The sequence below is a fragment of the Haplochromis burtoni genome, unplaced genomic scaffold (assembly GCF_018398535.1).
Source record: "Haplochromis burtoni strain Fernald_Lab_line unplaced genomic scaffold, NCSU_Asbu1 Contig_117, whole genome shotgun sequence".
Lineage (NCBI taxonomy): Eukaryota > Metazoa > Chordata > Actinopteri > Cichliformes > Cichlidae > Haplochromis > Haplochromis burtoni.
Genome location: NW_024582478.1, coordinates 1,226,082 through 1,242,647, shown reverse-complemented (window position 1 = coordinate 1,242,647; position 16,566 = coordinate 1,226,082). Strand labels below are relative to the sequence as shown.

General features: G+C 44.2%; 1 protein-coding gene across 1 annotated transcript in view; it reads right to left on the bottom strand.

Moving 5' to 3' along the window:
- The window catches only part of mmp24 (matrix metallopeptidase 24), a 66,990-nt gene that overhangs the window by 49,103 nt on the left and 1,321 nt on the right, over window positions 1-16,566 (bottom strand). The window lies entirely within an intron of this gene.

The following is a 16,566-nucleotide window of genomic DNA, read 5'->3' as shown; positions in this document are numbered from 1 at the left end:
AGCCTTCACTCTTTAATGTGCTGTTTGTTTTACGGCCCGGAACGAGAACCGGGACAGATCGTAATTTCTCAACGGCACTTCAAACCGCAGCCTCATAATCATTAAAGTGTTTGCCTGAAACCTCGACAGATTCACTCTGCAGCCACACACAACAAAGAAAAACTACAAAATGAGACATCTTGGTGGAAGCAAGTCTTCAGATATTTTTGTCTTTATGAACATTTCTTCTGATTGATTCGTTGATTAACTGACTAACAGCTGATATGTGCCCACGCCGGCCCTGCAGGAACACTAAAGCCACTTAAAATGTGCTGTGGGCGCTGATATTTCTTCCTCCTGGTTTGTAACAGCCTGTCTGTTTGCATCTGTGTCCACCTGTCTGCCCGTCCACCTGATTGGCTGCGTCCCTGTCCGTTTCGGAGCCTGATTGGCCGTCTCTCCCCGAAGCCTCAACCTGTGCGTCAGCCTGCCAGTGTGTCTCCTCCGTCTGTCTGCTGCGATAAAAATAGACCTCGTCTCCCCCGGCTAAACTATTTACCGTCGCAGCTTGAGTGCAATGGGTGCAACCCGCCAGGCGCTTCCCCCGTCCGAACACCGTGCACGGCCTGATAAGCGGCCGTTTAGCATGCTGCATATTTTCTCTAATATTAGTTTGTGAAAAGGACCAGCGTGTTTTACTTGTTCTGATGATCACCAGGAGAAGCCGACGATTATTAATCTGCCATTTTCTTCATACATTTTACTTTGTGCATAGTCTGGCAGAGAGCTCAGATTCATCTCAGTTCTTCCGTCAAATCTTTCCCTGCACTAAACATCCTGAAAAAACAGCAGTCTCTGCAACTCTGAAAGTCTCTGTGTGGTCAACAGCAGACATGCATTATGCCCATATCGTGGTGTAAACCAATCAGAGATAGTCAAGGGCGGAGCCTCTCAGATGCCCACGCCCACGGTAAGATGTTCAGATATTAAGATGTTCAGTTCGAAGCCTTTGAGGCACTTTTAATTTTGACTTTCTTTTTATTTGATACATCTTGTAACATTTTAAGTTTAAATTTCAGCTCAGTGAAGCACAAGAACATGTTCAGTACTGTATTTTTCGGAGTATAAGGCTCACTTAAAATCCTTTAATTTCCTCAAAAGTGCGCCTTATGTATGAAATCTGGTTGTGCTTATTGACCTCGAACTGATGTCATGTGCTACACAGCGCTCAGAAATCTGTCAAAACATTTTAGCACGACTTTGCTAAGCTACGAAGCCGCACCGCTTGATGGATTGTTGGAGCATTACGGAGCCTCGCAGAGTGATACGTACTGTGATTCAACGTAATATTATATTATGTGTGTATAAGGACCACCAAATGGCTCCTGTTCGGAGACATGCTTACTTATGCTAAGCTGATTTCAAACTCTATCAGTCACGCAGCAGAACATGGGAGCAGCTGTGAGAGAATTCAACATTAATGAATCAATGTTATGGAAGTGGAGGAAGCGCAAACAATGAGTTGAGTAAAGTTTGACTTATCTGACTGTTTTGTTTCGCTTAAAAATACGGTAACTTATGGACAGCAATTAAATGAAGGCTGAAAAATTTGGGTGCACCTAACGCTGGTGCAGCCGTGACAAAAGGTTAGTCGAGAGGCCTGTAATATTAGGAGAAAGCTGCTCTTTCTAGTTTGCATTTGTACTCGGTGGTCAGGAATATCACACTGACGTTCATATAGGTTTTCCATATTGCAGCTTTAATCTGTCTGAAGCTATTCACTTAATCTGGACTGTTTTAAAGACTATTGTGTTCTCTGTGTATGAGAAGCTGTAAGTAAAATATATCACACATGTGGTCTCCACAGGCCTCAGAGTCCACTGTGAGAGATCACACACATATTCCACTCTACAGAGTTCACATTCACGGAGCCACAGGACCTGATATTTACCCTAAAACATCTGAAAAGCAGATGTTTAAGCAATTTTAGTTCTAAAAATGCCCCTTAAAAAAATAAATCATTATTTTTTTGATGCTATGGGAAATTTTCCATAATTCCTATTAAGACTTGGAGCTTTCTCATAGAACTGTTTTAAAGTAGTTCCCCATGGTACCATCACATACCGGCTGGCACCGTGCACTGGTTCAGTATCAGTGATGCACATAATGGAAGGAAGTGAGTCTGTCTGAACTATGGCAGAGAGACGATAGCGTCAGTTTGCACTAAAGCATGAGGTCCAGTGCTTCCCTTTTCACTGTAGCATGAAAATGAAAGCACCAAAATATTCAGGGATGATGTTTGATCAGAAATGTCAGGAAAGGGAAGTGAATCCTTTTGGACTCACCTTCTGCTGTTTTTACAAACACCACGCTCAGTAATATGATTCCACAGCACAATTTATGAGTCAAAACAGAGCGCGGTGCCGTGCGGTGAGTGATTAATGAATGAAATCAGCGCTCGCTGTCCCAGAGAGCTAATGTCTGCTGCTGCAATTTGATATTTGTGCAGAAAATGAAAAGTCGGCATTGTGTCTTGTCAGAAAGGATTCCCTCGGAGAACAAAGATCAGAGTGAAGAGGAAGAATTTGAGATGTTTGGTAATGAAATTTATTCCCATCATTTCTGCACTCTGCCTCTTCAGCCTGATTAGACGAGCGAGACGCAGCAGGAGACGATCCAGAGACAAATCCCTGATGCGATCAGATTCATCATGTGGTACAAAGTCAGGGCTTTCACCCTGGAAACTGTAAAAACCGACTGAGTCGAGAAACAAACAAGAGGACATCATTTCCACCCGGGATGAAGACGATGCGTCTCCCTCACTAACTGTTCAACCATCAGGAACCAGACTGACTCAAATAATTCACGTTAGTGACATAAAAAAGTCTTCAGATAGAATCAAACTACAATGAGACACAAAATGATGATAGAGAGGCTCCAAACAACAGATTTAAAACTACAAAGACTCAACATGTCAGCACAGAAACCCAAAAACACAACAGGCACCTCACGCGGTAACAAAAAGGCTCAAAATGCCAACAAAGCCTCAACCAGCCACAAAAACCTGCTTTCAGCTACTCTGTTATCCACAGGAAGTCAGCCCGTGTTTGATTTAGCAGATTATTTTTACATCAGTCCCAGTTCTTCATGGAAATGTGTCAACCACTACAGTTTGTAGCAACAACGGAGACGCTCAAACTGCCAACTAAAGGAATCAAAGTGACAAGAAACAAGCTTGAAATGAAACAGGAAACCCCCAAAACATGACCACACTCAAAATCCAACAGTCTCAGAAACAAAGAGACAGCAACGTGATTCAAAGATGCGGCAACAAAGACTCAAAAATAACAACAACAGACAAGAGAACAACGAAAGAACAAAGACAAGAAAAACAACAACATCAAAGACTCAAACAGCAACAAACGCTTGAAATAAAAACAGACAGCAAAGAAATTCTGAACACCGAAAACTACAACAAAGAAATCCAAAATTACAGGAACAAAGACTTAAAATGGCAACGCAGAGACACAGAAACACAACAAAGACACCGAAAACTACAACGAACAACAAAATAACAACAAGAACGACAAAAAACAAAAACAGCTTTAAAACAGCAACAATAAAGGATTCAAATAAACAACTGAAATTTAGAAAGATGAGGGCAACGAGGCCGAAGATGATCAAAAAGAAATTCCAAACAGCTTCTCCTAATATTTCGGAAGCTCGGGGGTCGGTCTGATTGTGGCCGTGCACGCAAACATACAAACCTGCTGTTCAAGTATTCATTTTATCAGTACAACAAAGACGCTTCATTTTCCTCCATCGCGAAGCCTCGCCGTCTCCATCTACGCAGCAGCACAACAACAACAGCTCCCTGCCGCCGGGGATGCATTTGTCACAAATGTTCAGCAAAGCTTCCCTCACACACTTTCTCACACTCGCTCGCTGCCTGCTGTGAGTGTTTCTCATCCGTCAGCTGAATATGAGTGCTGTGGCTTGAAGGGGGCACCTGAAGAGATTGTAAAAGCCTGAACGGGGGCTTTATTTTTGGCTTCCTGGCACCAGCTCCAACCGTTGGTGCCGTGCAGCCTCGATGGAGGCTTTGATTTGATGTGACTTGATAGAAAAATAAATAAATATGGAACGAAGCTTTCTCTTGTGTGCAGACTTACAGATTACTCACATCCTGTTGTTCTCTATGTTTCAGTGTTTGAAGTTGACAGTATTCACTTATGTTCATCACCAGGTTTGCTCGTTTGTCTGCTTCCTCAGAAAACCAGCACACGCCGTACTCCTGTACCTCTCCCACCCCCTGATGGACCATCAAAAACCAGATTACAATCAAATTAGCAGAATTAAAGGTATATTTTATATTCTGTGCTTGTTTTCCTCTCCTGACACCTACACTGGCACCTTCATTACAGAAATCCTGGTTCCATTTTCCACTTGATAAAATGCCCGGATTTGTTGAAAACACACAAAACTATCACTCAACTTTGATTAGGGACACACTTCCCTGCAGGACGCGCGTCTCTTTCCAAGCCTCTCTCTAAAACATATTGCAGTAACATTCGGTCAGTTCCAAGCAGCCTCTGGGGCTCAAAAATGGAGCCAACGCTGTGCCGCCAAAAACTGCAGTTCCTCTAATGGCCACTTGAGGCTGGCTGCAGCAGTGAGTCAGACCCAATGTTAAAAAGCCTGAAATTTACAGGAGAAATAAACTTGTTTTGGTCTTTGTAGCTAATTTCCCCTTCATACAACATCTCAGGTGGCAAAGCAGGATTTCATTCACCCAATTTAAACTTTATTGAGGCTGAAAGATGCCGGCATGACCGCAGAGAGAGGCAGGTGTGCTGACAAAGACGGCCGTAGCTGTTAGCGGTCCGCTAGCTAACTGGAGACCCTGAACTGGACCGTTTGTGCTGTTGGAGCCTTTGTAATTAAATGATCTGAACTATAATGTGGCTGCTGTGCAGTAAATTTTAAAGCACGTCCACAAAGTCTGACTTCCAGTTTTGGCGAAATTCTAGGATTTTAATTATCTGTTGCTTAGCGGTGATTAAAAGGTGTGTGTGTACTTGTGTACTCCACCCTCCAAATACTGTCACTTCAAGCTTCAGCAAACCAGCATGAAAGATCTGCAGGTCTGCTCTGTCTGCAGGACACGCTGACGTCTTTTAGGGAGTTGGGACTGAGGACACTTTACGACACAGCCACGGCCTCTGCAGGCTTCTATGTGGATGTTTGATGGAGAGGGACAAGACACAGATTAATAGACTAGTAATGAGGGCCAGCTCTGTCCTGGCCAGGCCCCTAGACTCCACAGAGGGGGTTGGTGAGTGGACGATGTCAGCCGAGCTAATGTCCTTTATGGACAACACCTCTCACCCCTGACTGTGGAGGCCTGATGTCTTAACTTTGAGCCGTGAAGCTTCATTCTGTGACGTTTGTTTATCAGATCAGCCTGAAGAAGCTGCTGCTTCATGTTTCAGTAACAGCGTCTGTGCTCACAGGGACGGGCAAACTAAATTCCCCTTCTTCCCACACACCACGAACAGAAATCAGACGACATGAATAAACGGACCTTGAGGCCAAAAACCAAATTAAACTGAAGATGATCATCTTCATGCATTAAACGCGTGAAGAGAAATCCGTGACTGAGCCAAAAGCGCTGTCAGTGGTTTAATCCAACACCCTGCAGGGCAGCTCAGAGAGAACAATGCAAACTGTTGTCGGATCTGTCGATCACTCAGTGACGGACTCGGTGAGCTGAAGAACTTCAGGAGAAAGCGGACTCGAAGGAGAGCGTGAGCACAAGCTTCAGAAATGCTGACTCTGAGCTGTACTGATAGAAAGCAGGACTAACACAGCAGAGGTCAAAGGTTAAACTCCCACGGGGCCAATCCGAGCTTCAGGTGTATGCAGTGGGTTTGCTGGCGAGTGTGCTCAGACTCACAAATGCCAAACTTTCACAAACTGAAAATAACAGCACTTCTTCAGGCACGATGCATTCTGGGAGGTTCCCCCTGTGGGACCTGAGAGGTTTTCTTTCCACTCAGCCGTCTCCCGGCTCAGCTCACAGCCGGATCGATTTGTTGATAAAGACTTCCATAACTAACATTCATGTGAAAGGTCAAAGTTTTGGATAATCAGATCAGTGCATGCACAAGAATCCCCGTGAGTCTGAAGCTCAGATTCTCACCGTTACTGTGGGGCGGGTCCTACAAAAGGCCACGCCCCACGGTAACTGTGAGGCGTGGATTTATTTGGATGTTCCTGAGCACTGATTGGCAGTTATCATGGCTTCCTGTCCAAATATGGTCATTTTCAGACAAAATGTTCAAAGTGTGACTTTGAAATGAGTCCAGACACAAATGTGCGACATCACGTTAAAAATGAGGAAACAAATTTAGTGCTGAAAACAGGTCAGTGTTACCAACAGGGTTTTTTTTGCTTTATTTTGTTGTTTTCTCAAATTTGTCCTGTTTTTAGTCATGTAAATATTGCCACTTTTTTGCCCTCACAGAAAAACAGGTCTGGTTTTATGTGCCTCTGCGTTTACATGTAAACACACTGTGATCAGCACCATCCACAGTGAGCAGGCTGCAGACGCTCCAGCACAAAAACAAGGGTCATAAATTGTCAGATGTTCCAGAGCCGGCAGCTTTTCACAGGTTTGTGAATGTTCAGGAAATGTTTGTTTACATCTCACAGTAAATAATTACTCCTCCATCACACCGATCGCAGCACACATGGACACACACGCTGCACTTCAACGTGACGTCTAACTTAGAAAACACTCGTGTTTATGTAACATGAAACCCTTTTGAGGAACGCCCGGGTGGGACTGATGGGCTCACAGCTATGACCTCATGTCTGCGGTTTCATATAACGCTCACACGCCGTCCACGTACACGGCGACACACGTGCCGGACGATCAGAGCGTGCAGGATGTAGCGTAGCTGCTCGCCTTTGTCAGACAGAGAGGAGGGAGACGCAGAGCTGGGAGATGTTAAACAACAGCTTTCCGACATCGCCACCTTCTCCAGGGCTGGTGTTGCTCCTCTTCCTGTGCTTCCTGTCTGCCTCTTACTGCTCCTCTGTGCGATCTTGGATCCGCTTCCTTTGAAGGGTAGCTCCTCATGTGGCTTCTCTTTTTTTACATCCTTTGTTCTCCTTTGACTTCACCGGAGCCTTTCCCTGTTTCTCTGAGAGTTTAGTCTGAGCGGGCTCCCTCAGTCTTTGTCTTGTTTCCAATTTATTTGCAGAGTTCGGATCCTTTGCACCACCTTTGGACATCCCGCCTCGCACCCACAGCACCTTCTGTTTACTGCAAGACTTCAGAAAATAAAGTATTTGATTTTGTAACTGTTGTTCTGCCCCCTTTGGTGTCTGGATCATCACCTCATTGCAAAACCAACAAAAGAAAAACACCACAGGAAATACACAGCAGGCTCCAGATACACGGGATATATCTGACTGATCCTAACATCAGCAATCAGGCTAAGTGGTCACATGAAGCTGGTTATCAACTTAATAAATCCACCCGGTGCTTATTAATCTAACTAAGAGACAGAATATAACCAATTACTAAAATGGACAGGTCCACTTAGATAATCAGAAGTGCAATATTAGAAAAGCAGCAACAGACACGATAATAAGCACTGTTTGAATGTTCGCGTAAAGTGCTTTGGTCACATAATTACAAATGTATATTCACATGTTTGGACGTACATGGAGTGAGTCTTAGCTGTGCAGCATAAGTCTCTGTGCAGATGTGGCCCTGTAATGTGGGCGAACACCAAAAACACAGGGGTAACCCTGGAGGTACCTCTCCCCGCTGCACAGTGAAGACCTCTGCAGCAGCTGCGCAACAACAGCAAAACACACACGAGTACATCTGAGAAACGTTTCGTGGAAATGCGGCCAGCAGCCGTTCAGATGCATCCGCCTCGATGGATCGACTTCCCTAGAGCTGCGAGCGTGAGCGAAAATCCAGCATCAGTCAGGGTGTGAATCAAAGCTGTGGAAACGGAGGAGACTCGTGAGTCAACGGGAGCAGAAGCTTTACCTCCACGACATCCTCAATAATTTAAAAAGCCCTTCAGGTGCGCAGCTATACCGGTGATGCTCCTGTCAGGCCATCCCGGCCACATCCCACTGGAAGACGGGACGGGGGAGCCATCAGCAACCATCGGCAGATTTGTCGTTTTGAGGCGTCATTTCTGGTAAAATGTTTGTTGTTGCTTGAAAAGGCCGAGCTCCTCTGTGGTGCTTCAATCAGAAGATTTACAGATGAGAACGATATGACGAGAGGAACGGGAACGAAACTTCATTTTTCTTTTGACTGAAGCTTCAAACTTTATAAGCGTATTTTTAAGCTGCTGAGCTTTTATTAAGCGTTGTTTACAGATTACATGAATAAGAAACAAGTTCAGCTGTTATGGTAAAAATGCGGCTCTCAAACTTCAAAGCAACTTAAAATATACCAACATAAAAATGTGATTTCTTTGGTGTTTCTATAATTAGTAAACACATCTTCTAACTTAGAAAATATTTCCTGTGCAAACTCTGACAGGCCTCAGGTGTATCCATCTATTCACTGCCTAAAGCTGCTCTCACGAGGATTATTACCCATTTATTTATTGTTGTAGTTATCATGTATATTCTGATGGCATCATTTTATGCTTCTGATGCATGCTGGTGCTCACATGACAATAAAACATGTGATCCCGCTGATGTTTGAGGAACAGGCCATCATAAAAAGTAATCGTTTATCACATGATGAAAGACACGGCGCTGAACTGAGATCAGATTTAATAAAGTATCTGCAGCCATGCATTATTAGATGAAGTGGCTACTGTGTTTATGTGAGAGTGAATTATTTTACACCAGATGTTATAAAGAATTAAAGGTTCGTAGAACTAAAGTGAAACAGGTCCAAAGCAGCTCAGAGGTCATTTGCATGAAAATTTAAATTTAATCCAAGTGCCCGCTTTAAAAAATAAAAACTGATGAAAGACTGAAGCTGCTCATGTCCACTCGATAAAAAGTTAATGCACAACCTGCAGGGAATGGCTGAGAGTGTAAAAGGGTTCAGGGCGGCTGTTCAACAGGGTCCATGGAGCTCACGCTCATTTTAAACGTGCACTCCGCCGAGTCACATGTTCAACTATACAAGCTGCTGTTCTCCTCCTGCCTCGATGAGCAAAGCTGTTCTCGTTCTGCAGCTACCGTCTTTTATGTTTTCCCCAAACAAGGCACTTCTTAAAATGTGTTCCTCGGTCTTCAGATTGTAGATCAGGTCGGTGTGAGGGGCGGATCGCTGGGTTGTGGGGATGAACGGTCGGCTTCTCTGGTATTTTTATGCGATTTGATTTTTGCACTTCGGTTGGATCAATCGGATCAAAGCGTACGTTGCTAATCCAGTTTATAACGCAAGATCCAAAACGTCTAACAGCAAAGATGTGACCGCATCACTTCAGCATCGTTTCAGCATGCAGCAAAGGCTCGATGTCAGCAGTGCCGTCTCAGGATTGATGGACAGATGGATGAACAGATTTATCAACAGATCAATGGAGATTTTATGGATGGATGAAGCAGAAGGGAAGAGGAGGTCTGAGTGATGGACAACGGGATGTGGGAAGTACTTCTGCTTTGTTCAAACTGCTGTCAGCTTCCAAACGCTAGTCTTCTGAGCTCTGTTCAGACGCACCATAATCAGATAACAGGCTTACAGCCCTGCGCGTCACGCCTGTGTTTTCGCTTTATTTTTGAAAGTTCACACTAAAAATTCCTGACAAACAGATCAGTTAGTTTACGATAGCGATGCACATTGCAGAGGTACACCAGGATGATGCACCCAGCTGCAGGCGCAGAGCGTAATTAAGTTCACATCCTGGTGTGAAATGGTTTCCTCTTCCTGCGCTGCCACACTGATCAAGCGTAATCCTTCGGCGGCGCACCCGGGGAACTCGTGGAGAGGCAAGATGCTCTTACTCGCCGCACGCACGGATTCATTTATAATTAGAACGGCACTCACATTTCTGTCCTGCTCAGCATCTCCAGCGCGCTGCAGGACTCTCATCTAAAGCTGCAGCCTAATGATGCAAGAAAACACAGTGCTGCGGTATTAACAGCCATCTAACAGCCTCTTGACTGCTGTATGTCTTACACAATGGCTTTCCATTAAAGTCCTGCTGGTGTTTTGCTGTTTACGCTTGTGATTACATCACGACACCAGCTTTACTGGATGCTGAAACAATTACTCGATTTAATCAATTAGCCACCTGACTGAGAATTAATCGGCCTCTGTTCTGGGAATCGTGTCTGAAAAACCTCTGTAATATTGTTACACCCCTTTGTGTGCAACTTGATTTTATAAACCTTCATTAAAAAGTTCATAAAATGCTAAAAAAACAGAATATTAAAAGATCTGAATGTGCAGCAACTTCAATCTCTGAGTTAATACTTTCAATCATAAAGCAGCTGCACAGGTCAGAGGCAACCTGTCGCCACAACATCGTGGTGCGACTCAGACCGACTGCAATCACTCGCAGACACGCTGGAAACTGTTTGCAGTTAATCTGAGTTTGTGCTGATGAACACAACTCATCTCTGCACCCGACTGAACGGGTTCCACACAGCTGGGTTCTGCTTAAGGTTCCATATAACTGCTGATTTGTGGTTTTCACTGATTGTCACAGTTAATAATCATATTATCAAACTGACTTAACTGATGGGAGACAGACTGTCTCCACCTGTCTCCTTCGATCTGACTGTGATCACTGACCTTTTCCCCCCATGTGACCGTAGCACGAGACAAATGATTTTGCAGCATTAAATAAGGGAACAGCTCAGAGCTCCAGATTAGGGGACCGTGCACGGTGTAAAATGACAAGTTAAAATAAAAATATGGAGTACAAACAGATCAAACTTCACATTTCATGAACATTTACGGAAACACAACGAAGAAGCTGAGATGTCAACAGCACGTCTCGGTTTTTGTGCATTGGTGCAGCCATGTTTACGCGTGCACAATCTGATTAAAACTCAGATTAGAGCTTCAAGGTGACCCGATCCTGACGAGCGTTTTGTGCATCAAAGGTTTCAACAGATTCAATAATTCTGATAGGTGCAGAATTGTCCATCTTCCAAGAAATAGTAGAAGTTGTTATTTCCGACTGTCAGGATTTCTCACACAGACACAGACCAGTTTTCTGTCACTCCCACCACGTCTACCACTAAACTAACTGACCTGCACAGTAAGGATAAATTCTCTCCAAACGTGAGAAGAAGTGTTTGCACAAATCCAATTAATGATTGACGTAACCACCTGGAAATGTTGAAAATCTTCTGACTGGCTTGTTTACATAAAGCATTTTTATTCCCATCAGACCTTTGATCCGGTTACGCGCGTCCATGTAAACATGGCTAATGTGTCAAGACACTGCTGCTGATGTATACCTGGAAAGGTTTGGCAAAAGGCATTTATGTGTGAACACGCTGTGATCCTGCTGAAGAGAACATTAAGAAGCTCTGCCAGTCAATCACGACAGCGAGGACCGGTGACAGTCCTTCCTCTGCCAGTGACACATCAGGCTGTGCACAGAAGGAGCAGCCAGAGTGGAGCAGCACATCAGGCAGTCGTGCATATTATGAATTTATATCATGGCGGTTTGAAAAGCACGTAAATTATTAAACAGGGCAGGTTGATTGAGTTCAGCTGAGCCAACCATCCACCGCATCTCTGCTTCCAAGTCCTTTAAACGGCTCCTCAAATGTAGTTTGTCCTCGGCTCGCTGCACCCCGACAGAACAATACCCTCATCAAATGCACAGTGACAACTCCTCTTATTTACAGCTGCAGCTCGCACCGAGCGAGCGGCAAAGTGTGGGTGAGGAAGACAATGGCTGAGGAGGGAGATGGGCGGGAGAGAGGAAGACGGAGGCAACACTGTGGATCGGGAAACTCTGAAGAATAACGTCGGCATTTCACTCCAGCGATGGCAAATCGGGACAAAGCTTATCGATAACAGGTGCGAATTCACACCCGCCCACACAGGGCTCGGGTAAGTACAGCACAGCAGGCTCGTTTAGCCCATTTCTCAGGTGTAATGTGGTGTTTATAAGCCTCCAGGGACGGCGCTCCCCCCCCAGCGCTCCTCTCCTCCAGGGAGGGAAGAGAAAAACAAAAACCAGCCTAGAGAGGTTTGGAAACGTGCTTTTCCCGTCATAACAACAAACCGCTGCCATCACGATAACTAGGCCTGGACGTTCTCCTCATCGTCATCTTCACATTATTTCTGCCACGTCACCACCACTGGTGTCATTATCCACAGTCACAGCGTTATAATCCCAGCAAAGATACTTTGAATCAAAGGGGCATGAATGTTACGCTGCACCGCTCAGTGTCTTCAGCCCTTCAGCACCCAGAAACATCTTTTGTTTAACAGTGACTCAGCTGATTGGCTGCTAACCTGACATTGGTTAACACTGGGTTAATCATCTGTTTAGGAAGCAGCAGCACAACAACAGCAGCAGCGCCGGCCCACACAACAGTTGTTTGTAGTCGCAAATCCTTGGATTGAAACACATTTGTAGGTTTGCAGGCTGCAGAAATTTGACCAATTGTGTAAACAGGCGAACAGACAAAGGAGCGCGGACGAGCGAGTCAGCCTCCTTCTGCCTCCGCTCCCCCTCTTTCTCTGCCTGTCTGCACAGAGAAGCATCTGTGTTTTCACTCCTGAGCGGCGGCGTGCCCACCGCTGCAGGGCTGCGTGTTTGTGTCACCGCGGCAGCCTGAAGGTCGCTGCTCGGCCACGAAGGGTTCGGAGTGACGGCTGAGTGTCGAGAGATCGATAACTTTCTTTTCCTTTGAATCGCGAAAGCAGGGCATCGTATCAACCACAGTCACCCAGCCTCAAACCCAGAGGTCTTCATATTTTTGCGTGCCAACGAGGACATCTGAAGCCTGGCTATGAGTCACTGTAATCACTGCAGCGCTGATTTGAAATGAACAGTTTGTCCGTGACGTCCGTTTTGTTGTGAGCACGAACAAAGGACAATTAAAGTTGAGGAATTACCTCATGCAGTGCAAGTGAAATATCAACATTAACAGGTGACATATTAATAATCTCATGTGGAGAAACAATGAATTTAATTTGAGTAACTGACAGTGTGCAATACTTAAAATAGGCTGAATTCATTCATTTATTCACGATCTGCCACTTCATCATTATTAACTGGTAAATGAAGAAAATGAACTATAAGTGTCACTGCATGCGCTAATTAGCCATCAGAATGAACTAACTGTAAATATGATACTAGTTCAATGAGTGCCTCTGTAGTGGTTTTCACATCTGCATTTATTCATTTATTTGCATTTTTAAAAGATTTTTTCAAGAAGAACCGTTAAATAAAAACTCAATTCCGTGTTTTTACCATTTAAGGTAGAATGTCATTAAGAGCTTTAACCTCCTAGGACCTGGCGTCCACACATTTTGGGTTATTTAGACCAAAATACTCAATTTTGCTCTACAAGGGCCTGATATCCACCTACGAGGACATTATACTGCTACTGTTCTATCAAAATCTTAAACGAATATCCTCATATGTGGCTCTGATTTTTCTTAAAAACAAAAATAAGGTAAAAAATAAAATCTGGTAATTCTTTGTTTTTACATTCATCGGGTCCCAATCAGCCCAAATATCAAAGAGAAATTAAAAATGAATGCAGTGGAAGAGTTTGGGTCTTAGGAGGTTAATGTCTCTATAATGAAGAAAAAGTTCATCCATGCAAAACAATCCATTTAAAAACCTTATTTATTTAATTCATCTATTAATTGCTCTCTTTGAAGTCATCAATATGCAACATTTCATGGTTAGAAATGAGCAAAACGAAGCTTTCTAGTGTTTTGTTTTCACATCAGTGATGTCACAGGATTTCTCCTGCATAGAGAAGTATATTTAAGGCTGGAGTAGCTAAATGTCATTCATTTATTTAAAGGCATCAGTATTTATTTGAAGGCAGTCACTTTAAGTTGCAAAGACAAAATAAATGTGCCTGTGTATTTCAGGGTGAGACCAAATGTTTTTAATATGGAGAACTTGGAAATTGTGATTCAGCATAAACTTGCAATTTCTTTATTACATTTTGCACCAGTGTTCGGGTGGTTTGCTGACAGAAGTGTGCGGAATAACCCTCTGCTTCGTTTGCTTCTCTTTCACCCTGAGAGGGCGTTTAATGAGAATGAAATTAAAGTAAAGCCCTTTTGTTTTAGAATTAGCTTTAATTTTAACATTGTGTGTTCATTAATCAAATATAAGTTTCGCTTTTCTTTGCGGGATTAGAAATATCAGGAAACGCATTGTTTTCATCAAACGAGCTAATACAGACTCACGGCACAGCCTTCCTCCCAAACCTCCAAGTACGGAGACTGCAAACCTCATTACATCCCAGCAGGAGAACTTACGATTTCAAACTTTCCCATGATGAGCAGCAGCATGTGAAGCAGACACATGAATAAACGGCACCTGTGACGTGATCAAAAGCTTCCCAGAAAAACATGAAGGCCTGCACAGATGTGACCTCTGCAGCCTCAGCTGTCACACAAAGACTTCAGCATGCTCAGGCAGAAACACACACGCACACAACATCAGCAATCAAACAACTTCCACAATCCATGTGACGGCTGGAGCTTCAAGACCGAAGCTGTTAGGAGTCAGCCGGTTCCACGTCCGCTGCCTCCCCACGTCTTCCCTGCAGGGGTTTCAGTAGTTTGAGCTTCGGTGGTTTTCTCAGCCCCGACCGCGTCCTCCAACTAAACACTCATATCTGACAGTTGTTTCTAAAATAACCCTGTAATCCTGAAAGTACCAGTTTAGAGTTCAGGGCACATACGTGCACTTATTTACACCGCTGCTAGAAGTCGTTTAAACCTGAAACTTAACGGCATGTTGCAATAAGCTGCTGCACAAACAACATGTTGTTTGTTAAGCCTCAAAATGTAAAAAAACCCCAAAAACTTAGCAAACAATATAAACAATGTATCGTTTTTAACAGTAAGAAACAAATGACGTGATGAACTGCCAAAAACTGCAGTTCCCCCAACGTCCAGCAGAGGCTGCAATAAATAGGCTCAAATAAACTTGTTTACAGCCTGATATATATAAATAAATACTTTCAGAACAACTGTAGAGGACCTGAAAATGTTTTTATAAATAACATCTGTTGTTTTTCATCTGCTTAGATTGAATGAAGGTTTAAACTTTGCATTATTAGAGGCGTGGCCTCTCTGATTGACAGCCTATGGATGCAGCTTGCTAACTAAGCTAGCTAGTATTGATAATTTAGTAATCCACTACTGCGAAACACATGTGGCCACTTATGGCTCCAAGAAAACTAACATGGCGAAGTCAGAAAGCCACAGTCGAGGCTTAAAAATGCTGTGGCTGCTTCCATCTTTTACATACAGTCTGTGTTTGGTACAGACTGTATGTCACATTTAATGTTGACCAAAGGCAGCTGAAACTTAAGGCAAACAGCAGTGACTTTTAAAAAGTGATAAAAAGTCGTTGATGTTTATTTTTTCCATGAAAAAACAATGAAAAAGACCAGATTCCATTTTATTGCATGAAGTCACTAACATTTAAAATTTAGGGGGCTTTTAAGTTTTCAGCGAGATGTTAGGGGACATCACCCTGAGCGGAACATTTGTGGAAAGGCATTCAAATGAAACTGAACAACTATTCCGAGAGTACTGATAATGTTTTTGCAGCATGTGTTGAGTAAACGCAGCTGAAACACCGTCCTGAGTAACTCGTATTCATTTTTGTTATTTTTATTTCTTTATAAGAAAATGTTGGAAAATAAAAAGAGACAAATATCTGCAGAGCTCCGCGGGTCAGAGGAGACGTGTGTTTCTGTTCATCGCACATCAGCGTCATTAGAAGATTTCGGGTTTGTGGAGCCTTAAACAAAGACTTCACCTTCAGCTCTGCGACACGTCACGATGGTGTGGGTTTGTGTGTGTGTGTGTGTGTGTGTGTGTGTGTGTGTGTGTGTGTGTGTGTGTGTGTGTCAGTTCGCGGCTCATTGGTTGTTTGTCACAGTGTGAACCGCTGCAGCTCAGACGGGTCTGTGACTTCACAGCCGCGCGCGGCACAGCCACGGGCGCCTCTTTGTCTCTACCAAAGAGTCACTTCACAAAGACCACGCGCCGAAAACACCCACTCTCATCACGCGTGACCCAAACGCTCAGCCAGGTATCATCCTGCCTCTCAGCAAACATCGCAGGGCCGCACGTGCGCTCTCCACACTTGAACTTTCTGTGCGGCCCGAGACAAAGCCCGGCCCTCGTGCACGAGCAGGTCTGAGCATCCGCGCGCACCTCTCCTCCGACTCCCAGCCAGCTCCATGAATTATGGAGGGAGGCTATATTTGGAGTGTGGAGGCCGAGGGAACAGGCTCGCTGTGCTGCTGGAGCTTTGTTCACTGTACGCGCTCATCATTTATTGACTGGTGCCACGCGCGCTCTCCTGCACGCGCACATTCACCCTCAGTTCTAATTAGGGGATGATTGGGGGG